At 42.5% G+C, this 18,976-nt stretch overlaps 1 protein-coding gene across 3 annotated transcripts in view; it reads right to left on the bottom strand.

Annotated features, from left to right (window-relative positions):
* The window catches only part of SLC38A5 (solute carrier family 38 member 5), a 196,580-nt gene that overhangs the window by 100,386 nt on the left and 77,218 nt on the right, over positions 1–18,976 (bottom strand). For 2 of the 3 annotated variants that reach the window (XM_033923471.1, XM_033923481.1), the window contains exon 2: positions 13,668–13,752. The exons of the other annotated variant lie outside the window; for it this stretch is intronic. The gene's annotated coding sequence lies outside the window, so the exon portion shown is untranslated. The remainder of the gene's footprint in view (positions 1–13,667; positions 13,753–18,976) is intronic. 3 annotated transcript variants of the gene reach the window in all.

Here is an 18,976-nt window from a genome sequence, read left to right as displayed (position 1 = left end):
TCCCTCCTCTCCTCCTATTTTATTAACCTACCCTATGTTATGTTAGTTGGTCTGTGGTAAATCATGTTTGTTTTTTGATATTAATTCCCCCTTTCTTTAATTGTCACGTAGTATTTTAATGTACAATGCTTCAAATTTTATGTTTAGCGTTTAATCAAATTTTAATAAACTATGGCCCTGCCATCATCCACATCGAGCTTAGGAGTGGATTATTCCCTAAGCAATGTCCTATATCTGTTGAACCTGATGAAGGAAACCTTAAAGAGGGTGGTTGAAGACTCCATGAGAAAAGCTGCATTGAAGAGCTATCAAGGCAACCAGTTTCCCTTATGCGACTGCCTCAAATCGTGCTGAGGTGTGCATGGATTTGTAGGAATCTCACAGAAGACGCCATGTGAAGACCTGCTATCCCGCCTGGGGCAAGACTGAGTTGCTCCACCTTATTTCAGACAGGCCACTTTAGTTGGGATAGTTCCCTGATGAGAGGCAGACGGTGGGGAAAAAGAGAGTAAAGGATGCTTGTCAGCGCTATCTCTTGTTTTACTGCAATGGAAGCTTTTTTAGGACGTGCACAGGGAAAAAGTTTTAGTTCATATTTAATCATTTGCCCTTGTTTTAATTTTCAATCTTTGTTTTGTTTGTTTAACCCACTTGTTTTAGTAAAAAAAATAAAAACCTGTTTAACATGTGCCAATTGACTTACCACATTTTAATGTGTGTTAAAAAATTTAACACCTACTAAACCAATTTAAGGTGTACTGATGAACTGAATGCACAATTACAAATGCACAGCCCTAAGAGGCTTGTTTCCCTAATGAAATAGCTGTACTAGCCCTAGTGGTTTCTGCTTTTGGCCTGACTCACACAGGCACCTCATTACCACTTGCTACTGAAGGTGAGTCCTGCAAACAGAAACCTTTGTGCTGAATGCTGGCTGTTCATACCTAACATGACCATTTATTTTTTTCATCAAAACGGGACATCTATTAATTTTCAGTCCCGCCCTAGCCCCACCCCCAATTTCTTCCATTCATTTTTCATGTACAGTACTCACAATATCTTAATTCATAATGGTGACCATAAAATAAAAAAAAAAAACCACAAAGCACACTGTACACAGAAAAAATGTTAATTATCATTTACGAGTTTCAGGTTTTTTTTCAAAGATGTCAAGGCAGATGACTTTAAAATATGCAATGTCACCTCAGTAACTATAGAAAAATAGTCAAATATAGTGCAAAATATAGACAGCAGATATAAATTCTCAAAACTGACACATTTTGATCACTAAATTGAAAATAAAATCATTTTTCCATACCTTTGATGTCTGGTGATTTCATGAGTTTCTAGTTGCACTTCCTTCTGACTATGCATCCAATCTTTCTTTCATTTTTTTGCATCCAACATTTCTTTCACAATCCAGCCCCATCCAATTTGTGTTCAGGTCTCTCTCTCTTTTCCCTCTGTTACCCTCCCCAGATCCAGTGTCACTTCTCCTTTGTACCTACCACCACCTTTGTTCCAGGTCTCCTTCTCTCTCCCTCCTCTGTTATGATCTTCCATCTCTGTTCTTCCTTAGGGTCTCTCCTACTCTGTCTGCACCTCACATAGTCCAGCATCTGCCTCTTGTCTTTCCCCTTTGGTCCAAGCCTTTCTCTCTCTAGTCTTTCTTCTGCTTACAACCCCTCCCTCCTTTCTCTGCCTCTCTCTCTCCTTCCTTCCTTCCTTCCTTCCTACCTCCTTCCTATGTCCCCCTCACTGCCTTCCTGCCTCTGTCCCATTCCTCCACCGAAGCCTGCCTCCCTCCAGCGCCAAAGCCTGGCCTACCGCTGATTCTTCTGCTCACAACACCCCACCCCCATCCGGTCCGCCCGCTGCTGCTTCCTGCCTGCCACCGCAACTGCGGGAAAGGAAGGTCCAGGCGCCAGCCCACAAGTCTTCTCCCTGACGTCAATTCTGACGTCGGAGAGGAAATTCCAGGCCAGCCAGGCAGCGATTGGCTGGCCCGGAACTTCCTCTCCGACGTCAGAATTGATATCAGGGAGAAGGCTTGTGGGCTGGCGCCTGGATCTTCCTTTCCTGTAGTTGTGGCGGCAGTCGGGGAAGCAGGGAGAGCGCCCATTCTCCGCAATTGCTTGTCCCATTGTCCCCACACACAGCTTTAGGACACTGTCTCTGAAAACGGGACATTTTGGCATCCTGAAGCTGTGCATGGGGACAACGGGACAGGGGATCTAAAAATGGGACAGTCCCTTTCAAAACGGTCACATTATTCATACTCCACGCATAGACGACAGGAAAATCACCTCTACAAATCAAAGATGATGGAGATGTCCAAACACAGAGAAAAGAACAAGGGAGCAACTTGAAAATACACTGCAGACAACATATGTGCAGTCCTACAAACCTTGATTTCATCTCAAATAAATTAACATTATTTTTGTTCTGTTGTTCCAGAAAATCCATCCAACTTTAGAGTCACAAAACACCTTGCTGTTTCTGTCTCTGTCCTGCCTTCCTCTCTCTGTTTTCATCTACTGAAACTAAAACTTTGGAAATATTTTAATTTTTCCAGCATGAAGCCTGAAACCTCAGCCTGCCCAAGTGGTTTACAAATTTAGTAAAGTTCCCTAGGCTATAAATAAAACAGCAACACCATTTACCATTTTGCCAAGTGCTAAATATCTGTTAAAAGTTCTCCTGAAACTGTGCACACATCTTGGAGAAATTTCTGAGAATAAGCTTCTGATACACATGAATGAAATTAACACTCCCTGAAAAGAAATTAATTTGGCAAACAGCCAGAAATCATTTGCTTTTGTGAACTGTTACCAGAAAGCCAGAAGGATGCTAGGTTGCGTAGGGAGAGGTAAGGCTGGTAAGAAAAAGGAGGTATTGATGCCCCTGTATAAGACTTTGGTGAGACCTCATTTAGAATATTGTGTACAATTCTGGAGGCCGCACCTTCAAAAAGATATAAAAAGGATGGAGTCGGTCCAGAGGAAGGCAGCTAAAATGGTATGTGGTCTTTATCATAAGACGTATGGGGACAAACAAAGATCCCAATCTGTACACTTTGGAGGAAAGGCAGGAGAGGGGAGATATAACAGAGATGTTTAAATACCTACATAATGTAAATGCACATGAGTCGAGTCTCTTTAATTTGAAAGGAAACTCTGTAATGAGAGGGCATAGGATGAAGTTAAGAGGTGATAGGCTCCGGAGTAATCTAAGAAAATACTTTTTTACAGAAAAGGTGCTAGATGCGTGGAACAGTCTCCCGGAAGAGGTGGTGTAGATAGAGACTGTCTGAATTCAAGAGGGCCTGGGATAGGCTAGTGGGATCTCTCAGAGAAAGAAAGAGATAATGGTTACTGCGGATGGGCAGACTAGATGGGCCATTTGACCTTTATCTGCCATCATGTTTCTATATTTTGCACTAGGAGGCCCATGCTCAAAACTCCGGCACTGTACATTAATGGCAAGCAAATTATATGTGCACTGTTAGCTTTAAACATTGGAAAGCTTAGGGGGAGGAATGTGTCTGGTGTTCATGCACAAGAGCTGTGCGGTAAGTTCAGCTCTTGTGTACGTGCGACAGGCAAACCTGAAAGTGAAGCATAAGAACATAAGAATAGCCTTACTGTCTTTGCCGGGGAGGGGGTGATCTTTGGGGGGGTATGCTGCGGTGATTGTCTATTTATATTGATATACTAGCTGATGCCCCGGCGTTGCACGGGTGTTTAATTATAGCAATAACACTGTAAATGGATTCAAATAAAGATACTTTATAGTGGTGAATGAAATTATTTTTTTACAGCTTTATAAAAAGTACAATATTCAAATTATAATGTGAAATATTTGACAAAATAAATACAATACAACTAACACAAAACTTGATTATAAACAACATTTTTAGTTTCACCTCCAGGAGCAAGAACATATAAATTCTTGGGTGAAGAGACCCCCAGAACATATCACCCCAGGTAGTGAGGGAGCTGCATACCAAGGTTCGTTCAAATCAGTCAAGCCGTTTTTGAATTACTGTGAGAATGGCAGCTTTTTACATTTTTTCCATTGACATGAATGGGTGAAATCTGATGTTCTGTTTGTAGCTCCTCCCACGTGTGCAGGTGGGCCGCGAGACCCCCAGAACATATCACCCCAGGTAGTGAGGGATCTGCATACCACGGTTCGTTCAAATCGGTCAAGCCGTTTTTGAATTACTGTGAGAATGGCAGCTTTTTACTTTTTTTCCATTGACATGAATGGGTGAAATCTGATGTTCTGTTTGTAGCTACGCCCACGTGTGCAGGTGGGCCGCGAGACCCCCAGAACATATCACCCCAGGTAGTGAGGGATCTGCATACCAAGTTTCGTTCAAATCGGTCAAGCCATAATTTAAGTACTGTGAGAATGGCAGCTTTTTACATTTTTTCCATTGACATGAATGGGTGAAATCTGATTTTATGTTTGTTGCTCCGCCCACGTGTGCAGGTGGGCCGCGAGACCCCCAGAAAATATAATCCCAGGCAGTGAGGGATCAGCATACCAAGTTTCGTTGAAATGGGTCAAGCCGTTTTTGAATTACTGTGAGAATGGCAGCTTTTTACATTTTTTCCATTGACATGAATGGGTGAAATCTGATTTTATGTTTGTAGCTCCGCCCATGTGTGCAGGTGGGCTGCGATACCCCCAGAACATATCATCCCAGGTAGTGAGGGATCTGCATACCAAGTTTCGTTCAAATCGGTCAAGCCGTTTTTGCGTGATCGCGGCACATACACACACACACACATACATACATACAAACACACATACATACCTCCGATTTTATATATATAGAAGATATTGCCATGGATCTTGTATTCGAATTGATGGTGTATTATTTGAGTTCATTGTTTTGTTTCTTCTGTTTGAAAACCAATAAACATTTAAATATATATATAAAAAAAAAAAAGAATAGCCTTACTGGGTCAGACCAATGGTCCATCAAGCCCAGTAGCCCATTCTCACATGGCCAATCCAGGTAACTAGCACCTGGCCAAAACCCAATGTGTAGCAATATTCCATGCTACCGATCCAGGGCAAGCAGTGGCTTCCCCCATGTCTGTCTTGTCCAAGCCTTTCTTAAAACCAGCTACACTATCCACTCCTACCACAACCAGAGCTTAACTATTCTCTGAGTGAAAAAATAATTCCTCCTATTGGTTTTAAAAGTATTTCCCTGTAATTTCATCGAGTGTCCCCTAGTCTTTGTAATTTTTGACGGAGTGAAAAATCGATCCACTTGTACCCATTTCACTCCACTAAGGATTTTGTAGACTTTCTTATGTTCTTTCTCCATCGTCAGTTCTTGCCTTGGTGCTCTAATCTCCTCCCACAGCTTCTGGTACCATCTCTGTGTTGATGACTCACAAAATTACCTCTCTACGCCTGAATTTTCTACAGTTATCCAGGCCTGAGTCTTGGCCTGCCTGTTTGACATTACTACATGGATGTTTCACTGCCATCTAAAGTTAAACATGAGCAAAACTGAACTCGTCTTTCCTCCTAAATCTGCCTCTCCTCTTCCTATGTTCTCTATTTTGGTGGATAACGCTCTCATCCTCCCTGTCTCGTCGGCTCGCAACCTCGGGGTCATCTTTGACTTGTCTCTGTCCTTCTCTTCGCATATCCAACAAACTGTCAAAACCTTGCGAAAATCTGAAGTTTTCTTTATGAGCACCCTGCCAAGACCATTATCCACACCCTTGTAACCTTTCACCTGGATTACTGCCAAATCAACCCTATTCGGAACAAGACTTGCTCAAGTACGATCAAGTTACATACACACACTGAATGAAGCAAGTGTAGTAAAACCAGATACACTGATATCACTAGTGAGTAAGACTGTGAACTTCAAACACCCAAGACCAATTGGTGCTTAATGGGGTATGAATTAGAGATCTGCATGGGAACGGAGATCACGGGAATCCCGCGGGTCCCATGGGGGTCCCGTGGGAATCCGCCCTAACCCACGGGACTCCCACGGGGACGCCCCTCTGGCCCACGGTATTCCCACAGGGACCCCCCCTCTAGCCAATGGGACTCCCACGGGGATGGAAGGCTTTGGAAGAAGGTTTCGTCCATATAATATAATGGACATATCAGCCTTAGTAAAAGAGGGGGTTTATAAGTTAATTACCTGAACAGAAAACAAAAAAGGGTTCCACAAAAGAGATTCCACAAGGAAAACGGCAAAAGAAACTGTGGAATTGATAATCCTGTCAGAAGTAATTGCTGCTTTTTATGGGGACGGGCGGGGATGGAGGTAATTCCTTGCGGGGATGGGTGGGGACGGTGAGGATCCTGACGGGGACGGGTGGGGACGGAGAGTATCCTGACGGGGACGGGTGGGGACGGAGAGGATCCTGGCAGGAATGGGTGGGATTTCTGTCCCCGCGCAACTCTAGTATGAATATCATCATTATTTAAGAGAAAACTCCTACCAGGCTATTTTTCTGGAAAGTGCTGAAAATTACATATAATCAGACTTTACAGTAGCAAAAGTACTTAGCTTATCCCAACGGGAGCTCAGCCGTTTCTCTAATTAAAGCTTCCTCAGGGGTTTAGAAACTTTTGCGGTCTAATTTCTCCAGCGTTTGATTTGCCTGTACCTAACAACTGACTACTAACATTCTTAGAGCTTCCGACGTTGTAGGCTTAGCAGCTAATTATGCTAAGTACTTTTGCTACTTTAAAGTCTGATTATATGTAATTTTCAGCATGTTCCAGTAAAATACCCTGGTAGGAGTTTTCTGTTAAATCATGATGATATTCATACCCCATTAATTGATCTCGGGTGTTTGAAGTTCACAGCCTTACCCACTAGTGAAATCAGTGTGCCTGGATTATTGCAACAAGCTTCTTGCAGGTCTCCCGCTAACCCATCTCTCCCCCTTTCAGTCTGTTCAGAATTCTGCTGCGCAGCCTCATATTCCACCAGTGTCGTTATGCTCGTGTTACTCCTCTCCTCAAGTCGCTTTATTAGCTCCCTAACTGCTTCCACATGCAGTTTAGACTCCTCTTACTGAGCTACAAGTGTATGCATTCTACGGCTCCTCAACATCTCTCCTCTCTTATCTCTCCCTACACCCCATTAGAGGTCTGCATGGGAACGGGGATCGCGGGAATCCTGCGGTGGTCCCGCGGGAATCCCCCCTAACCCACGGGACTCCCACGGGGACCCCCCTCTGGCCCACGGGACTCCCACAGGGACCCCCCCCCCTAGCCAACGGGACTCCCACGGGGATGGGAGGCTTTGGAAGCAGGGTTCATCCATATAATATAATGGACTCATCAGCCTTAGTAAGTTAATTACCTGAACAGAAAACAAAAAAAGGGTTCCACCAAAGAGATTCCACAAGGAAAACAGCAGCGCAAACACAAAAGAAACTGTGGAATTGATGATCCTGTCAGAAGTAATTGCTGCTTTTTATGGGGACAGGTGGGGATGGAAGTAATTCCTTGCGGGGATGGATGGGGACGGAGAGGATCTTGACGGGGACGGGTGGGGACTGGGGATGGAGAGGATCCTGGCGGGGACGGGCGGGGATGGGTGGGATTTCTGTCCCCGTGCAACTCTCTACACCCCATTCCGGGAACTCAGTTCTTCGGGTAAGTCTCTCTTGGCTGTACCCTTCTGCTCTACTGCCAACTCCTGACTCTGCCCCTTCTGCCTTGCTGCGCCGTATGCCTGGAACAACCTGCCTGAATCAATACACTTTTTCGATGCTGTGGTTGGTCCAAAACCTTCCAACTTGTAATACACTACATCTATTTCTCATTCCCTCTATAGCCCCTACCCTCTACTTCTTCATCCCTTTCTATTTCCCTTCATGAGCAACATATAATCGACTCGCCTTTGTCCTGTGCCCTGTGTGTCTGTCATAATAAGACTGCAAGCTCTTTTGAGCAGGAACCGCCTCTTGCGTGTTTAATGTACAATGCTGTATGCACATGGTAGCGCTACAGAAATAATGCTACCAGATAGATTTGTTAGGACATCAGGCCGCCAGGTGGTATAAATTAATTTCGGAAACTTTGAACAAAAAAACCAAAGAATAGTCTGAGAGATATTTGGAGCATTGAGATTAAGCAGTATATTTCTGCATCTCGATGGCCACGAATTTGGACTTTGAGATTACGATGTACAGCGTCAGCATCTATGAGACAAACTTGGTTATTCTTATCACATAGGATTTTTTGGACCCCAGTTCATTTGAATAAGGTAGATAGTTCTAAGTCTAATAGATGGTGGCATTGTCATATTGATAGAGGGACCTTGGATCATCTGTTGTATTATTGTCCAATGATACTTAATTTCTAGAAGTCAATTTGGGGACAAATAAATATTATTCTTGAGTCATCAATCCAGTTAACCTATGAAGCCATAATTTGTGGTACAATATTGCATATTAAGCCTTCTTTAGATAGATATAAAAGCCGGCTCTTCTTGGTTATGACCGGAATAGCCATCCAGATGATTACGCGTAACTGGAAGAGTTACGACAGACTGAATTACACATTTTGGTGGGCAAATATTTGTTCCACGTATAAATATGAGAGAGTGAATGCGGAGTGTTTGGGGTCTAGTATGACATTCAATAAGGTGTGGAGCCCATTGACTGCATATGTTGAATTGCAATGAATGTCAGGTATCTCCCTTTTTACAGATTTCTTACACATTCGGGGGGGGGGGAAGGGAAGGTATTTGGGTTTGCCAAAGGTATTTATCTATAATATTGCAATAATATATGTATATGCAGTGTAATAGTTATGTGAGGAAGGGAGGGAGAAAAGGATTGGTAATGTATTAATTTTGTGTATTTTAAGTGCGTTATGTATAATGCTCATGTTTAATATAGTTGTATTGCACTGTCAAAATTTGAAAATCAATAAAGAATTAAACAAGAAATAATAAATAGTAGTCGTAATGTGTGTTTTCAGTTTCAGGTTTACTCTGATTCGCACATGTTCATCTCACTGCCAATGCAAGCATTTAAGGGTTTGCACGAGCTTCCTTCTGCTTCTAAATTAAATAAAACCCATCATATTTTACAGACAGAATCATGGGAAATCCTCTCTTCAGACATCCTAATGCCTGCTCCGAATTGGCATTAGGTTTCAGCAGGAAGGGCAGCTTTGTAGATGTTGTTTGTAGACTCTCAGTTAACTGGCACCCATAGAGATTGGTACATGCTGGATAAATGTAGTTTCAGGTTGCTTGAGAGTTACTATTAAAAATAGGCCTAACTAATACTTTACCCCCATACTATGCCATACCATAAACTGTTCCAGACAAACTACCAGACATGTGGTAGGCAAAGCAAGGGCGTACTCAGATGTGGCATGCCAGGTTTACACTTAAATTTCCGCCAGAAATTGATTTTATTTAAAAGTATTACAGTATTTCTTTGATTTTATTTTGCTGGTTGTCTGAGTTCCGGTTAACAGAGAGTCTACTGTACACTTCTCCCTCCGTATCCACGGGGGTTAGGGGAAGAGCCGGCCCCGAATATTAAAAAAAGTGAATAATATTCAGGCCAGTTCTGCCCCAAACCCTGCTTCCCCCAGCTATTTTAAGCCCTGTAAGCCCCCCCTTAAGCCTTACCTGGTGGTCTAGCAGGTTTTCGGGGCAGGAGCTATCTTCCCACACTCCTGCCCCGTGCAGATTGCTCACAGGAAATGGCTGCCTTGAGCTCCCGTAGTCTCTCGAGCCATTTCCTGTGAGTGATCTACACGGGGCAGGAGCGTGGGAAGATTGCTCCTACCCCAAAAACCCGCTAGACCACCAGGTAAGGCTTAAGGGGGGGGGGCTTACAGGGCTTAAAATAGCCCAAAAAATTTAAAACCGCGAATAACTGAATCTGCGGATGCTGAAACCGCGAATAACTGAATCCGCGGATGCTGAAACCGCGGATTCAGAGGGGGAAGTGTATATGCAAATGCTTTGCCACACTCTGGAGACTGCAATCTGTTCGCTCTTATTTTTATATTCTCTCCTTCCAGATCCTATCTCAACCACTGATCCTTAGCATCCTAAACCACTGTGACATTGTATATCTCTCATGTCCTCAGAAGCAGTATAAGAGACTCTGAACAATTCAACACTTAGCTGTACATCTCAGCACAGACAACTTAGACATGAGCTCAGTAAAGGAGATGGTATCCAGAATCGGAAACGCATGCTTTGAGAGTAATTTTATAATGGATTTCTTCGTTTAGGAGACAAAGTAGGCGTCTAGTTTAAGCCTGTTTTATAGGTCTTTATTAAATTTCCTCAAAAGAGCAACTGAAATTGCTGCTACAACAAAGCTCTGTATATTTATATCAGATCGCAGCTGCTGTAAATCTATTAGGCAAATTAGGGCATTTTATAAAGAATGCATGTACATCACAACTCTGCTCCAAATCCTGCCCTGACCATGCCTGTTCCAGAGTTGCATACAAGTATGCGTGTTCTTCTCACTGCATCCATTTGTACCCATGAAGTCTTTTTTATGTTCTTATTTATTTATTTAAGTAGTTATATACCACTTATAGCCGAAGTGGTTTACAGTCAGGAATTTAAGCATATGCGTCTTATAAGAAAAAGTTTTATAAATGATCTTTTATTTATTTATTTAAAAAAAGGCAAACTATTATAGATAGAAAGGAAATGTAGTGAGACCAAAACTGAATGCAGCTGAGCTCAGGAGTAGGCAGATTGATGGTTGTAGAAATCCGGCTAAAGTGGCTATTGCTTTTCAAGCAACTGTATAGTACTTTGGCACAGACAACACTAGGACAGAGACTTTTCCAAGTGTCTTCTCAGCAATGTGGGGAGGAAGGCAGTGTTTTAGTGTTATACAATTTATTGATCTCCTCCTTCTCCTGTACACCCACTTGATGTTCTAACCAGGGATGGGCGACCTCGAACCTTGAGGGCCAGAACCCAGATGGGTTTTCAGAATTTCCCCAATGAATATGCATGAGATATATCTGCACACAGTGGAGGCTGTGCATACAAACAGATCTTATGCATATTCTTTGGGGAAATCTTGAAAACCCAACTGGGTTGTGGCCCTCAAGGACCAAGGTTGCCCACCTCACACTAACCTGATGGATGGGGCAGGGTTCCTAACTGATCTAGATCATCAGAATCAGGTGGATCTAGGTTTGTTTTTTGGCCCCACTGCATCTAGAGGCGTAAGAACCAGCTCTATGGGTGCTTGAGCACTCTCACTGTTGACGATGTCCAGGAAGAGGTAATTTGCTTTGGGTTTATCTCCCCCAATCATTTTGAAAAGTTGGCTCCCATGTCTAAAGCAGGGGTGTCCAACCTTGGCCCTTGCCAGGTTGGGGTTTCAGGATTTCCCAAATGAATAGGCATGTGATCTATTTGCATACAAGAAGAAGGACATACATAAAGAAGGACACGGAAGGGTCCAGAGAAGAGCGACTAAGATGGTTAAGGGTTTGGAGGAGCTGCCGTACAACAAAAGATTAGAGAAACTGGGCCTCTTCTCCCTCGAACAGAGGAGACTGAGAGGGGACATGATCAAAACATTCAAGGTACTGAAGGGGATAGGCTTAGTAGATAAGGACAGGTTGTTCACCCTCTCCAAGGTAGGGAGAATGAAAGGGCACTCTCTAAAGTTGAAAGGGGATAGATTCTATACGAACATAAGGAAGTTCTTCACCAGAGAGTGGTGGAAAACTGGAACGCTCTTCCGAAGTCTGTCATAGGGGAAAACACCTTCCAGGGATTCAAGACAAAGTTAGACAAATTCCTGCTGAACAAGGATGTATCCTGATAGGGATAGTCTCAGTCAGGGCACTGGTCTTTGACCAGAGGGCCGCCGCGTGAGCATACTGCTGGGCATGATGGACCACTGGTCTGACCCTGCAGCAGCAATTCTTATGTTCTTAATGGGAGCAGTGCATGCAAACAGATCTCATGCAAATTCATTGGGTAAATCCTGAAAACCCAACTGGATTGCAGCCCTCAAGGACTGACGTTGGACAACCCTGGTCTAAAGGCACTGGGATGCAAACTAGCACTGGCTCATTTCAGAACTAGTGAACTGGAGTCCTCTCTTAGGTCTGTCTAAAGCACTGGTTCCCAACTCTGTCCTGGAGGACCACCACCAGCCAGTCAGGTTTTCAGGATAGCCCTAATGAATATGCATGCTTGTCACTTCCATTATATGCAAATCTCTCTCATGCATATTCATTAGGACTATCCCAAAAACACAACTGGCTGGTGGTCCTCCAGGACAGGGTTGGGAACCACTGATCTAAAGCATTTACTTCAAACTGGTTTAGGATAATCTCCAGGACACAACTCCCCATTGATATCTGCCCTTTTTTAATGGTGAATGCATATCTCTGGGAAAGCAGAGTGCCCTGCCATGATGGCACATGATAGGGAGTATGTCCTGCTGCTGTGAATACTTCTCGTATGACAGGGCAGTGGTTAAAGCTACAGCCTCAGCTCCCTAAGGTTGTGGGTTCAAACCCACGCTGCTCCTTGTGACCCTGGGCAAGTCACTTAATCCCCCCATTGCCCCAGGTACATTAGACAGATTGTGAGCCCATTGGGAAAAACATGGAAAAATGCTTGAGTACCTGAATAAATTCATGTAAACCGTTCTGAGTTCCCCTGGGAGAACAGTATAGAAAATTGAATCAATAAATACAAGAAGGGAACAGATTAGAACACCACAGGAGCAAATGCTGGCTTAATAATGCCAATTTCCACTAATGTGTCACAGGCTGAAAATTGGACATTAGATCTGGGTAAGTTTCTGCTGCTTGCTATTCAGCTGCACAGTGCATGCGGTGGGTTTGTTCCACTATAGCACATCTGGTGAATTATGGTTTGAGTATCATGTTCTCTCTGACGTTATCTGGCTCCTCTCACACAGCTCAGACCCATTTCCAGGCCTGTTATGGCCTTGGCTAGCTCGATGTACTGGAATTGTCTTTCAGCTGTCACTTGTAATTGCGTGCTGGATAACAGCAGTGGAAGAGGAATATTGCAGATAGAAGCTGAAGAATAGAGTCAGCCAACTTCAGGCTAAGTAACTTGACAGCTTACAGGGATGAATACCAATCCATTGCCTTCTAGGTGTTGCTGCAAGTTTTAAAAAGATCCCAAGAGGTGGGGAACATCCCTTATCACATCTTTTTAATAGATCCTACTGAGGTTGTGGATCCTGTTAAATCATTTTTCTTATAATTGCAAATTAGATCTGATCTAAGTAGGTTAAGTATCTTTTTGTAAACCAAGTCAAGCTTCTATTTTGGAAGAAGATTTGGTATATAAATCTAAGGATTAGATTAGATTATCGCTAGATGAGGGCTGAATTTCAAGTTTATAGGATTTTGCTTTTCCTCCATTGTAAATGCTTCTCTTACATTAAATACAAAAGGGGAGAACCTTAACTACTGTATTTCTTTTTATAGCAAAATGAATATTTTTCAAAATGCTTAATTTACTGCTGCTTTTAATATTCTCCGGTTCCAGTCTAGTGATGTTTTTTTTATAAACAACAAAAGGTTCAGGAGACAGAAAGTTCAAATAGCATTGGATAGGAGCCCATTGGCCAAGAAAACAGAAGGGTGACAAGCTTACTCACCAGTGGATTCCCGGTGCACGCTGGGCTCAGAGGACAGATGGACAGGAGGCAGAACGTGTGAAGACCATCCCTTGAACAGAAGCACCTGTAAAAAAACAGCCCAGGGCAGACTGGTTATTCTCCAAATATCTATAGCCGACACCGCAAACAAGTCGTTACTTCTGCTACAGAATGAGGCCGTGACTCTTTTTCTGGCATCTAAAATAAAGGAGGGGCCGGAGGACTGGTTGAATTTTAGCCAGGGCCCTGGAGTGATCACTTTTGTGCAAACGTGCTTCCGTGCAATCCTGAATGTACCCTGGCTTTTATCAGGTCATCTGGAGGGCAGGTGCCGATGAGCACAGCTCCCTGCTTTGGCCCAGCCGTGGGCTCCATGCCAAGCAAGCCCAGGTCATAGGGCTGGATCCAAGCTGACGACCGAACAAGCCACATGGGTGGCTTTGTTAGACCAGGATAGCAAGAAGAGCTTTTGCTTTATCACTCTGCCAAAACAAAGAGACCCCTGACGGGATATACGGCAGGGAGCCCTTTCCTCTCTTGCCTGTGCTTTGTCCTAAAGAGTTTGAGCATTTTCATATGAGCAACATAAAGTAATGAAAAGCAGTTTATTTATTTATTCATTCATTCATTCATTTTTCTATACTGTTCTCCCAGGGAAGCTCAGAATGGTTTACATGAATATTTTAAACAGGTACTGAAGCATTTTCCCCCATCCGTCCCAGTGGGCTCACAATCTATCTAATGTACCTGGGGCAGTGGGGGAGATTAGGTGACTTGCACAGCAGCATGGGTTTGAACCCACAACCTCAGGGTGCTGAGGTTATAGCTTTAACCACTGAGCCTTTTCCAATGAGGGTCCCTTTGCTGGACAGATTCCAAAACAGTTTATTTTTCTGCAGATATTCCCCTTTCCCCTACCCCCCACCCCTCCACCTCTACACTTTGTCTGCTCTTATTGAAATTCTAGAGCAAAAATGTGTGACTGAGGCAGGCTGAATTTTGGTTTTGCCCCCCCCAATGAATACGTGAACTTTCCCTAAAAAGAAAAAGCGTACATTTAACATTTCCATGTTTGCCAAAAAAAAAAATCCATAGGCACCTACATTTCAAAACGATTGTGAAAATAAAACAAATCACCCCTTCCTGGACAGTGAATGAGCTTGCTCAATACTGGACTGTGCTTAGCACCCGCTGACCTGTCAAAGGATAAAAATGGACGAGGGTCAACTTGTTCTATCAGAGTGGCATGAAGTGATCCATCACACCTTCCTAGTTTGGTGCTGCATTTCAGGAACCTCCAGAGAGTTTAGGAAGCATGTATTACAACCCACCATTCCTTTGGGTTACCAGCTGATTCCAACATCACTACACAGGTCTGATCTAATCCTGGGTTCAGTCCACCACATGTAGGGATTTGTAGTCTTCTTGTTTAATAGAATGCAACTGGGAAATCAGAAGTACAAGTCCCTACATGCAATGGGCAAATCCTGGTTTGAATCTGGAGACAGCTGGCACTTCTTTCTAGAGCTCCCACTCCACCTCATAATCCATCTCTGGGTATTCTTTCTCCCTCTACCCCAGGGGTGTCAAAGTCACTCCTCGAGGGCCGCAATCCAGTCGTGTTTTTCAGAATTTCCCCAATGAATATGCATGAGATCTATTTGCATGCACTGCTTTCATTGTATGCTACTAGATCTCATGCATATTTATTGGGGAAATCCTGAAACCCCGACTGGATTGTGGCCCTCGAGGAGGGACTTTGACATCCCTGCTCTACCCCATTTTGTTAATAATAACATGGAGAAGAGAAACCTTAAAATTGAATCAATTCAATGTTGTCTTAACGGTTTGGACTTTATACATTTGGAATACTCGGGGTAGCATAACAGAGGCCAAATGTCTGCTTTCTCAGCTGAATCCAAGATAAAAGTAACTCAAATGATAAGATATACATTCTATCACCAAGATCTTCCAATAGGGGGAGGATTAAAGAAGAGCAATATGCCAGAACATGCTGTGTATAGGCTCATTCCATGAGGCTAAGCTGAAAAGCCTCATTTGCTTACAATTTTGCATATACTCGGACTCGAAAAGCGTTACAAGTGGAGAGCCACAGGGTTCGGTGCTTGGATCCGTGCTCTTCAACCTATTTATAAACAACCTGGAAATTGGTACGACGAGTGAGGTGATTAAATTTGAAGACAATACGAAGTTATTCAGAGTAGTGAAGACGCAGGAGGATTGCAAAGATCTGCAACGTGACATAAACACACTTGAGAAATGGGCTGCGACTTGGCAAATGAGGTTTAACATGGGTAAGTGTAAGGTGATGCATGTCGGTAGCAAAAATCTTATACACGAATACAGGATGTCCGGTGCAATACTTGGAGAGACCCCCCAGGAAACAAACTGGTTGACAAGTCAATGAAGCCATCCGCGCAATGTGCAGTGGTGGCGAAAAGGGCAAACAGAATGCTAAGAATGATTAAGAAGGGGATCATGAACAGATCGGAGAAGGTTATCATTTCACTGTACCGGGCCATGGTACGCCCTCACCTGGAATACTGCGTCCAGCACTGGTCGCTGTACATGAAGGACACAGTGCTACTCGACAGGGTCCAGAAAAGAGCAACTAAAATGGTTAAGGGACTGGAGGAGTTGCCATACAGTATATTAAATATCGATTTTTCCTTTTTTTTCCCTTTTTAAGCAGCTAACATTACCCTCCTTTTTGTTCTTTCCTTTTATGTTTTTTCCTCTCTTCTATCCAAAAATTGTAACTTTTTTCCCCTCTTATCCTCACAATTCTTGTAAGTCTCAACCCATAAAATTTATTTTAAATGTATGTGCTCAGTTTGTTAAGTTCTAACTCATAACAAAAGTTATTTTATATGTTAATACTATATGTTATTAGTATATGTTATTAGTATATGTTATTAGTATATGTTATTAGTTATATGTTATTAGTATATGTTAGTATATTAGTATATACTAGTATATTAGTATACTAGTATATGTTAGTATATTAGTATATGTTAGTATATTAGTATATGTTATTAGTTATTAGTTATATGTTATTAGTATATGTTAATACTATATGTTATTAGTATACTATATGTTATTAGTATATGTTTAGTATATGTTATTAGTATATGTTATTAGTTAATACTATATGTTATTAGTATATGTTTTTATTGCTGTACATCGCCTAGCAATTTGAATAGGCGATTCATCAAGAACAAATAAACTTGAACTTGAAACTGGGCCTCTTCTCCCTCAAAACATTCAAGATAATGAAGGGAATAGACTTAGTAGATAAAGACAGGTTGTTCAGCCTCTCCAAGGTAGGGAGAACGAGAGGGCACTCTCTAAAGTTAAAAGGGGATAGATTCTGTACAAACGTAAGGAAGTTCTTCTTCACCCAAAGAGTGGTAGAAAACTGTAACGCTCTTCTGGAGGCTGTTATAGGGGAAAACACCCTCCAGGGATTCAAGACAAAGTTAGACATGTTCCTGCTGAACCAGAACATATACAGGTAAGGCACTGGTCTTTGACCTAAGGGCCGCCGCGTGAGTGGATTGCTGGGCACAATAGACCACTGGTCTGACCCAGCAGTGGCAATTCTTATGTTTTTAACAACTCGATTTTTTTTGGCAGGGCATCTTTCAGGATATCAGATACTTCTGTTGGTCCTGTCCAGAATGCCAAAAGGTTCCCCAACATCTTCTAGAGCAAGCAATCCTGATCTCCTTGCCAGTTATGAAAACACCCATGGAGAGAGTGTCTGTTGATCTAATCGGACCCTTAGAGAGAACCAAAAAGGGGTTATCAGTATTTGCTTATCATGGTGATTATGTGTCTCAATATCCCTGGGCAATGCCACTGAAGAAAACCTCTACTCTTGTGATTGCCCAGGAACCGTTAAGAGTGTTTTGTCAAGTGGGGTTTCCCAAAGAACTTCTTATGAATAGAGGGACTAATTTTCTCTCTAAAACATTGGAAGCCATGCTCAAACTATTTGGGATTAAACACTTGAAGACTGCCACTTACCATCCATAGACAGATGGTTTGGTCAAACGGTTGAACCAGACCTTAATACGTATGTTAAAGAAATGCTTGGGAACCAATATGACCGACTGGGACAAAGCCATCCTATATATTTTGTTTGCTTATCATGAAGTTTCCAAGCATCAATAGGGTTTTCCCAATTTGAATTAATTCTGGGACAACAGCCCCAAGATATTCTGGATGTGGTCAGAGAGAACTGATCAGAGCCCAAAAATACCTCAACCACTGTATCAGAAAGAAACCTTAATAAAATAAGAACAAAAGCCAATGAGAACTTAGAAAATACCCAGAAACAACAGAAAATATATTACGATAAATCGAAGGAGCAAACTTTCCAACCTTGCAACAAAGTTCTGCTGCTGATGCCCATCTCCAGTAACAAACTCTTGGTCAGATGGAAGGGACCCTTCGAAGCTGTGGAGAAGACGGGCCCTATGACAACAATATTGCAAGTCCCAGCCTTGTCCCAGATAGAAGGGGGCTTAGCAGACACTCCAGATTGGATGGCATTGCAAGAAAATTTTCAGTCATTAATTAAATGGGAACTGCATAGTGGAGTACTGTAGGAAAGAAATAATTCCAAGAAGCCTTCAAGTATGGATTGCCCCTAAACTATTTTCTACAGATACAGAGTTTATAGCTAGATGGACCAGCATCTTGAACTAATGTTCCTTAGATTTAATTTGCTGTCGATTCAAACTCTGCAAGAGAAGATCGAGTAAAAGAAACCTAGGCTAGAGCTTTGAAAGAAAGAACTATGTGGAACTGATAATAGTAGTGAAACAGGTAAAGGATTTGAAGATAGTCTAGAGCAGTGTCTCTCAAACTTTTTTTTAGCTCTGGCACACTAAATAAAGCAAATGTTTTTCGTGGAACATTATAATTTAAATTGTAAAATTGCAAAACCAACAAAAAGCTTTTATTGCCGGCCACAGAGGTATTAGTTCTGACACTCATAGACTTCCTATGAGCATCAGAACTAATACCGCCATAGCTGGCGATAAAAAAGCCTAATGCGGGTTCGTAAAAGGAGGGGAGTTAAAGTTCTTTAAGCTATGCAAGGGGAATTGTAACAATGGTGAAACTAAAGTAGATAGAACAGAATTGCTAATCAATGTGATGGATTGTGCTCATTTTTGAGTGCAAATTAACTCATAATGTGACTCGGCAGTCGACAAGCAAACACGCATTTCATCATCCACCATCTGCAGTCGTTCTCTTTTTTTCACAATTTAATTTCT

Source organism: Geotrypetes seraphini, chromosome 1, assembly GCF_902459505.1.
Source record: "Geotrypetes seraphini chromosome 1, aGeoSer1.1, whole genome shotgun sequence".
Classification (NCBI taxonomy): Eukaryota; Metazoa; Chordata; class Amphibia; order Gymnophiona; family Dermophiidae; genus Geotrypetes; species Geotrypetes seraphini.
This window is presented reverse-complemented; position numbering and strand designations above follow the sequence as displayed.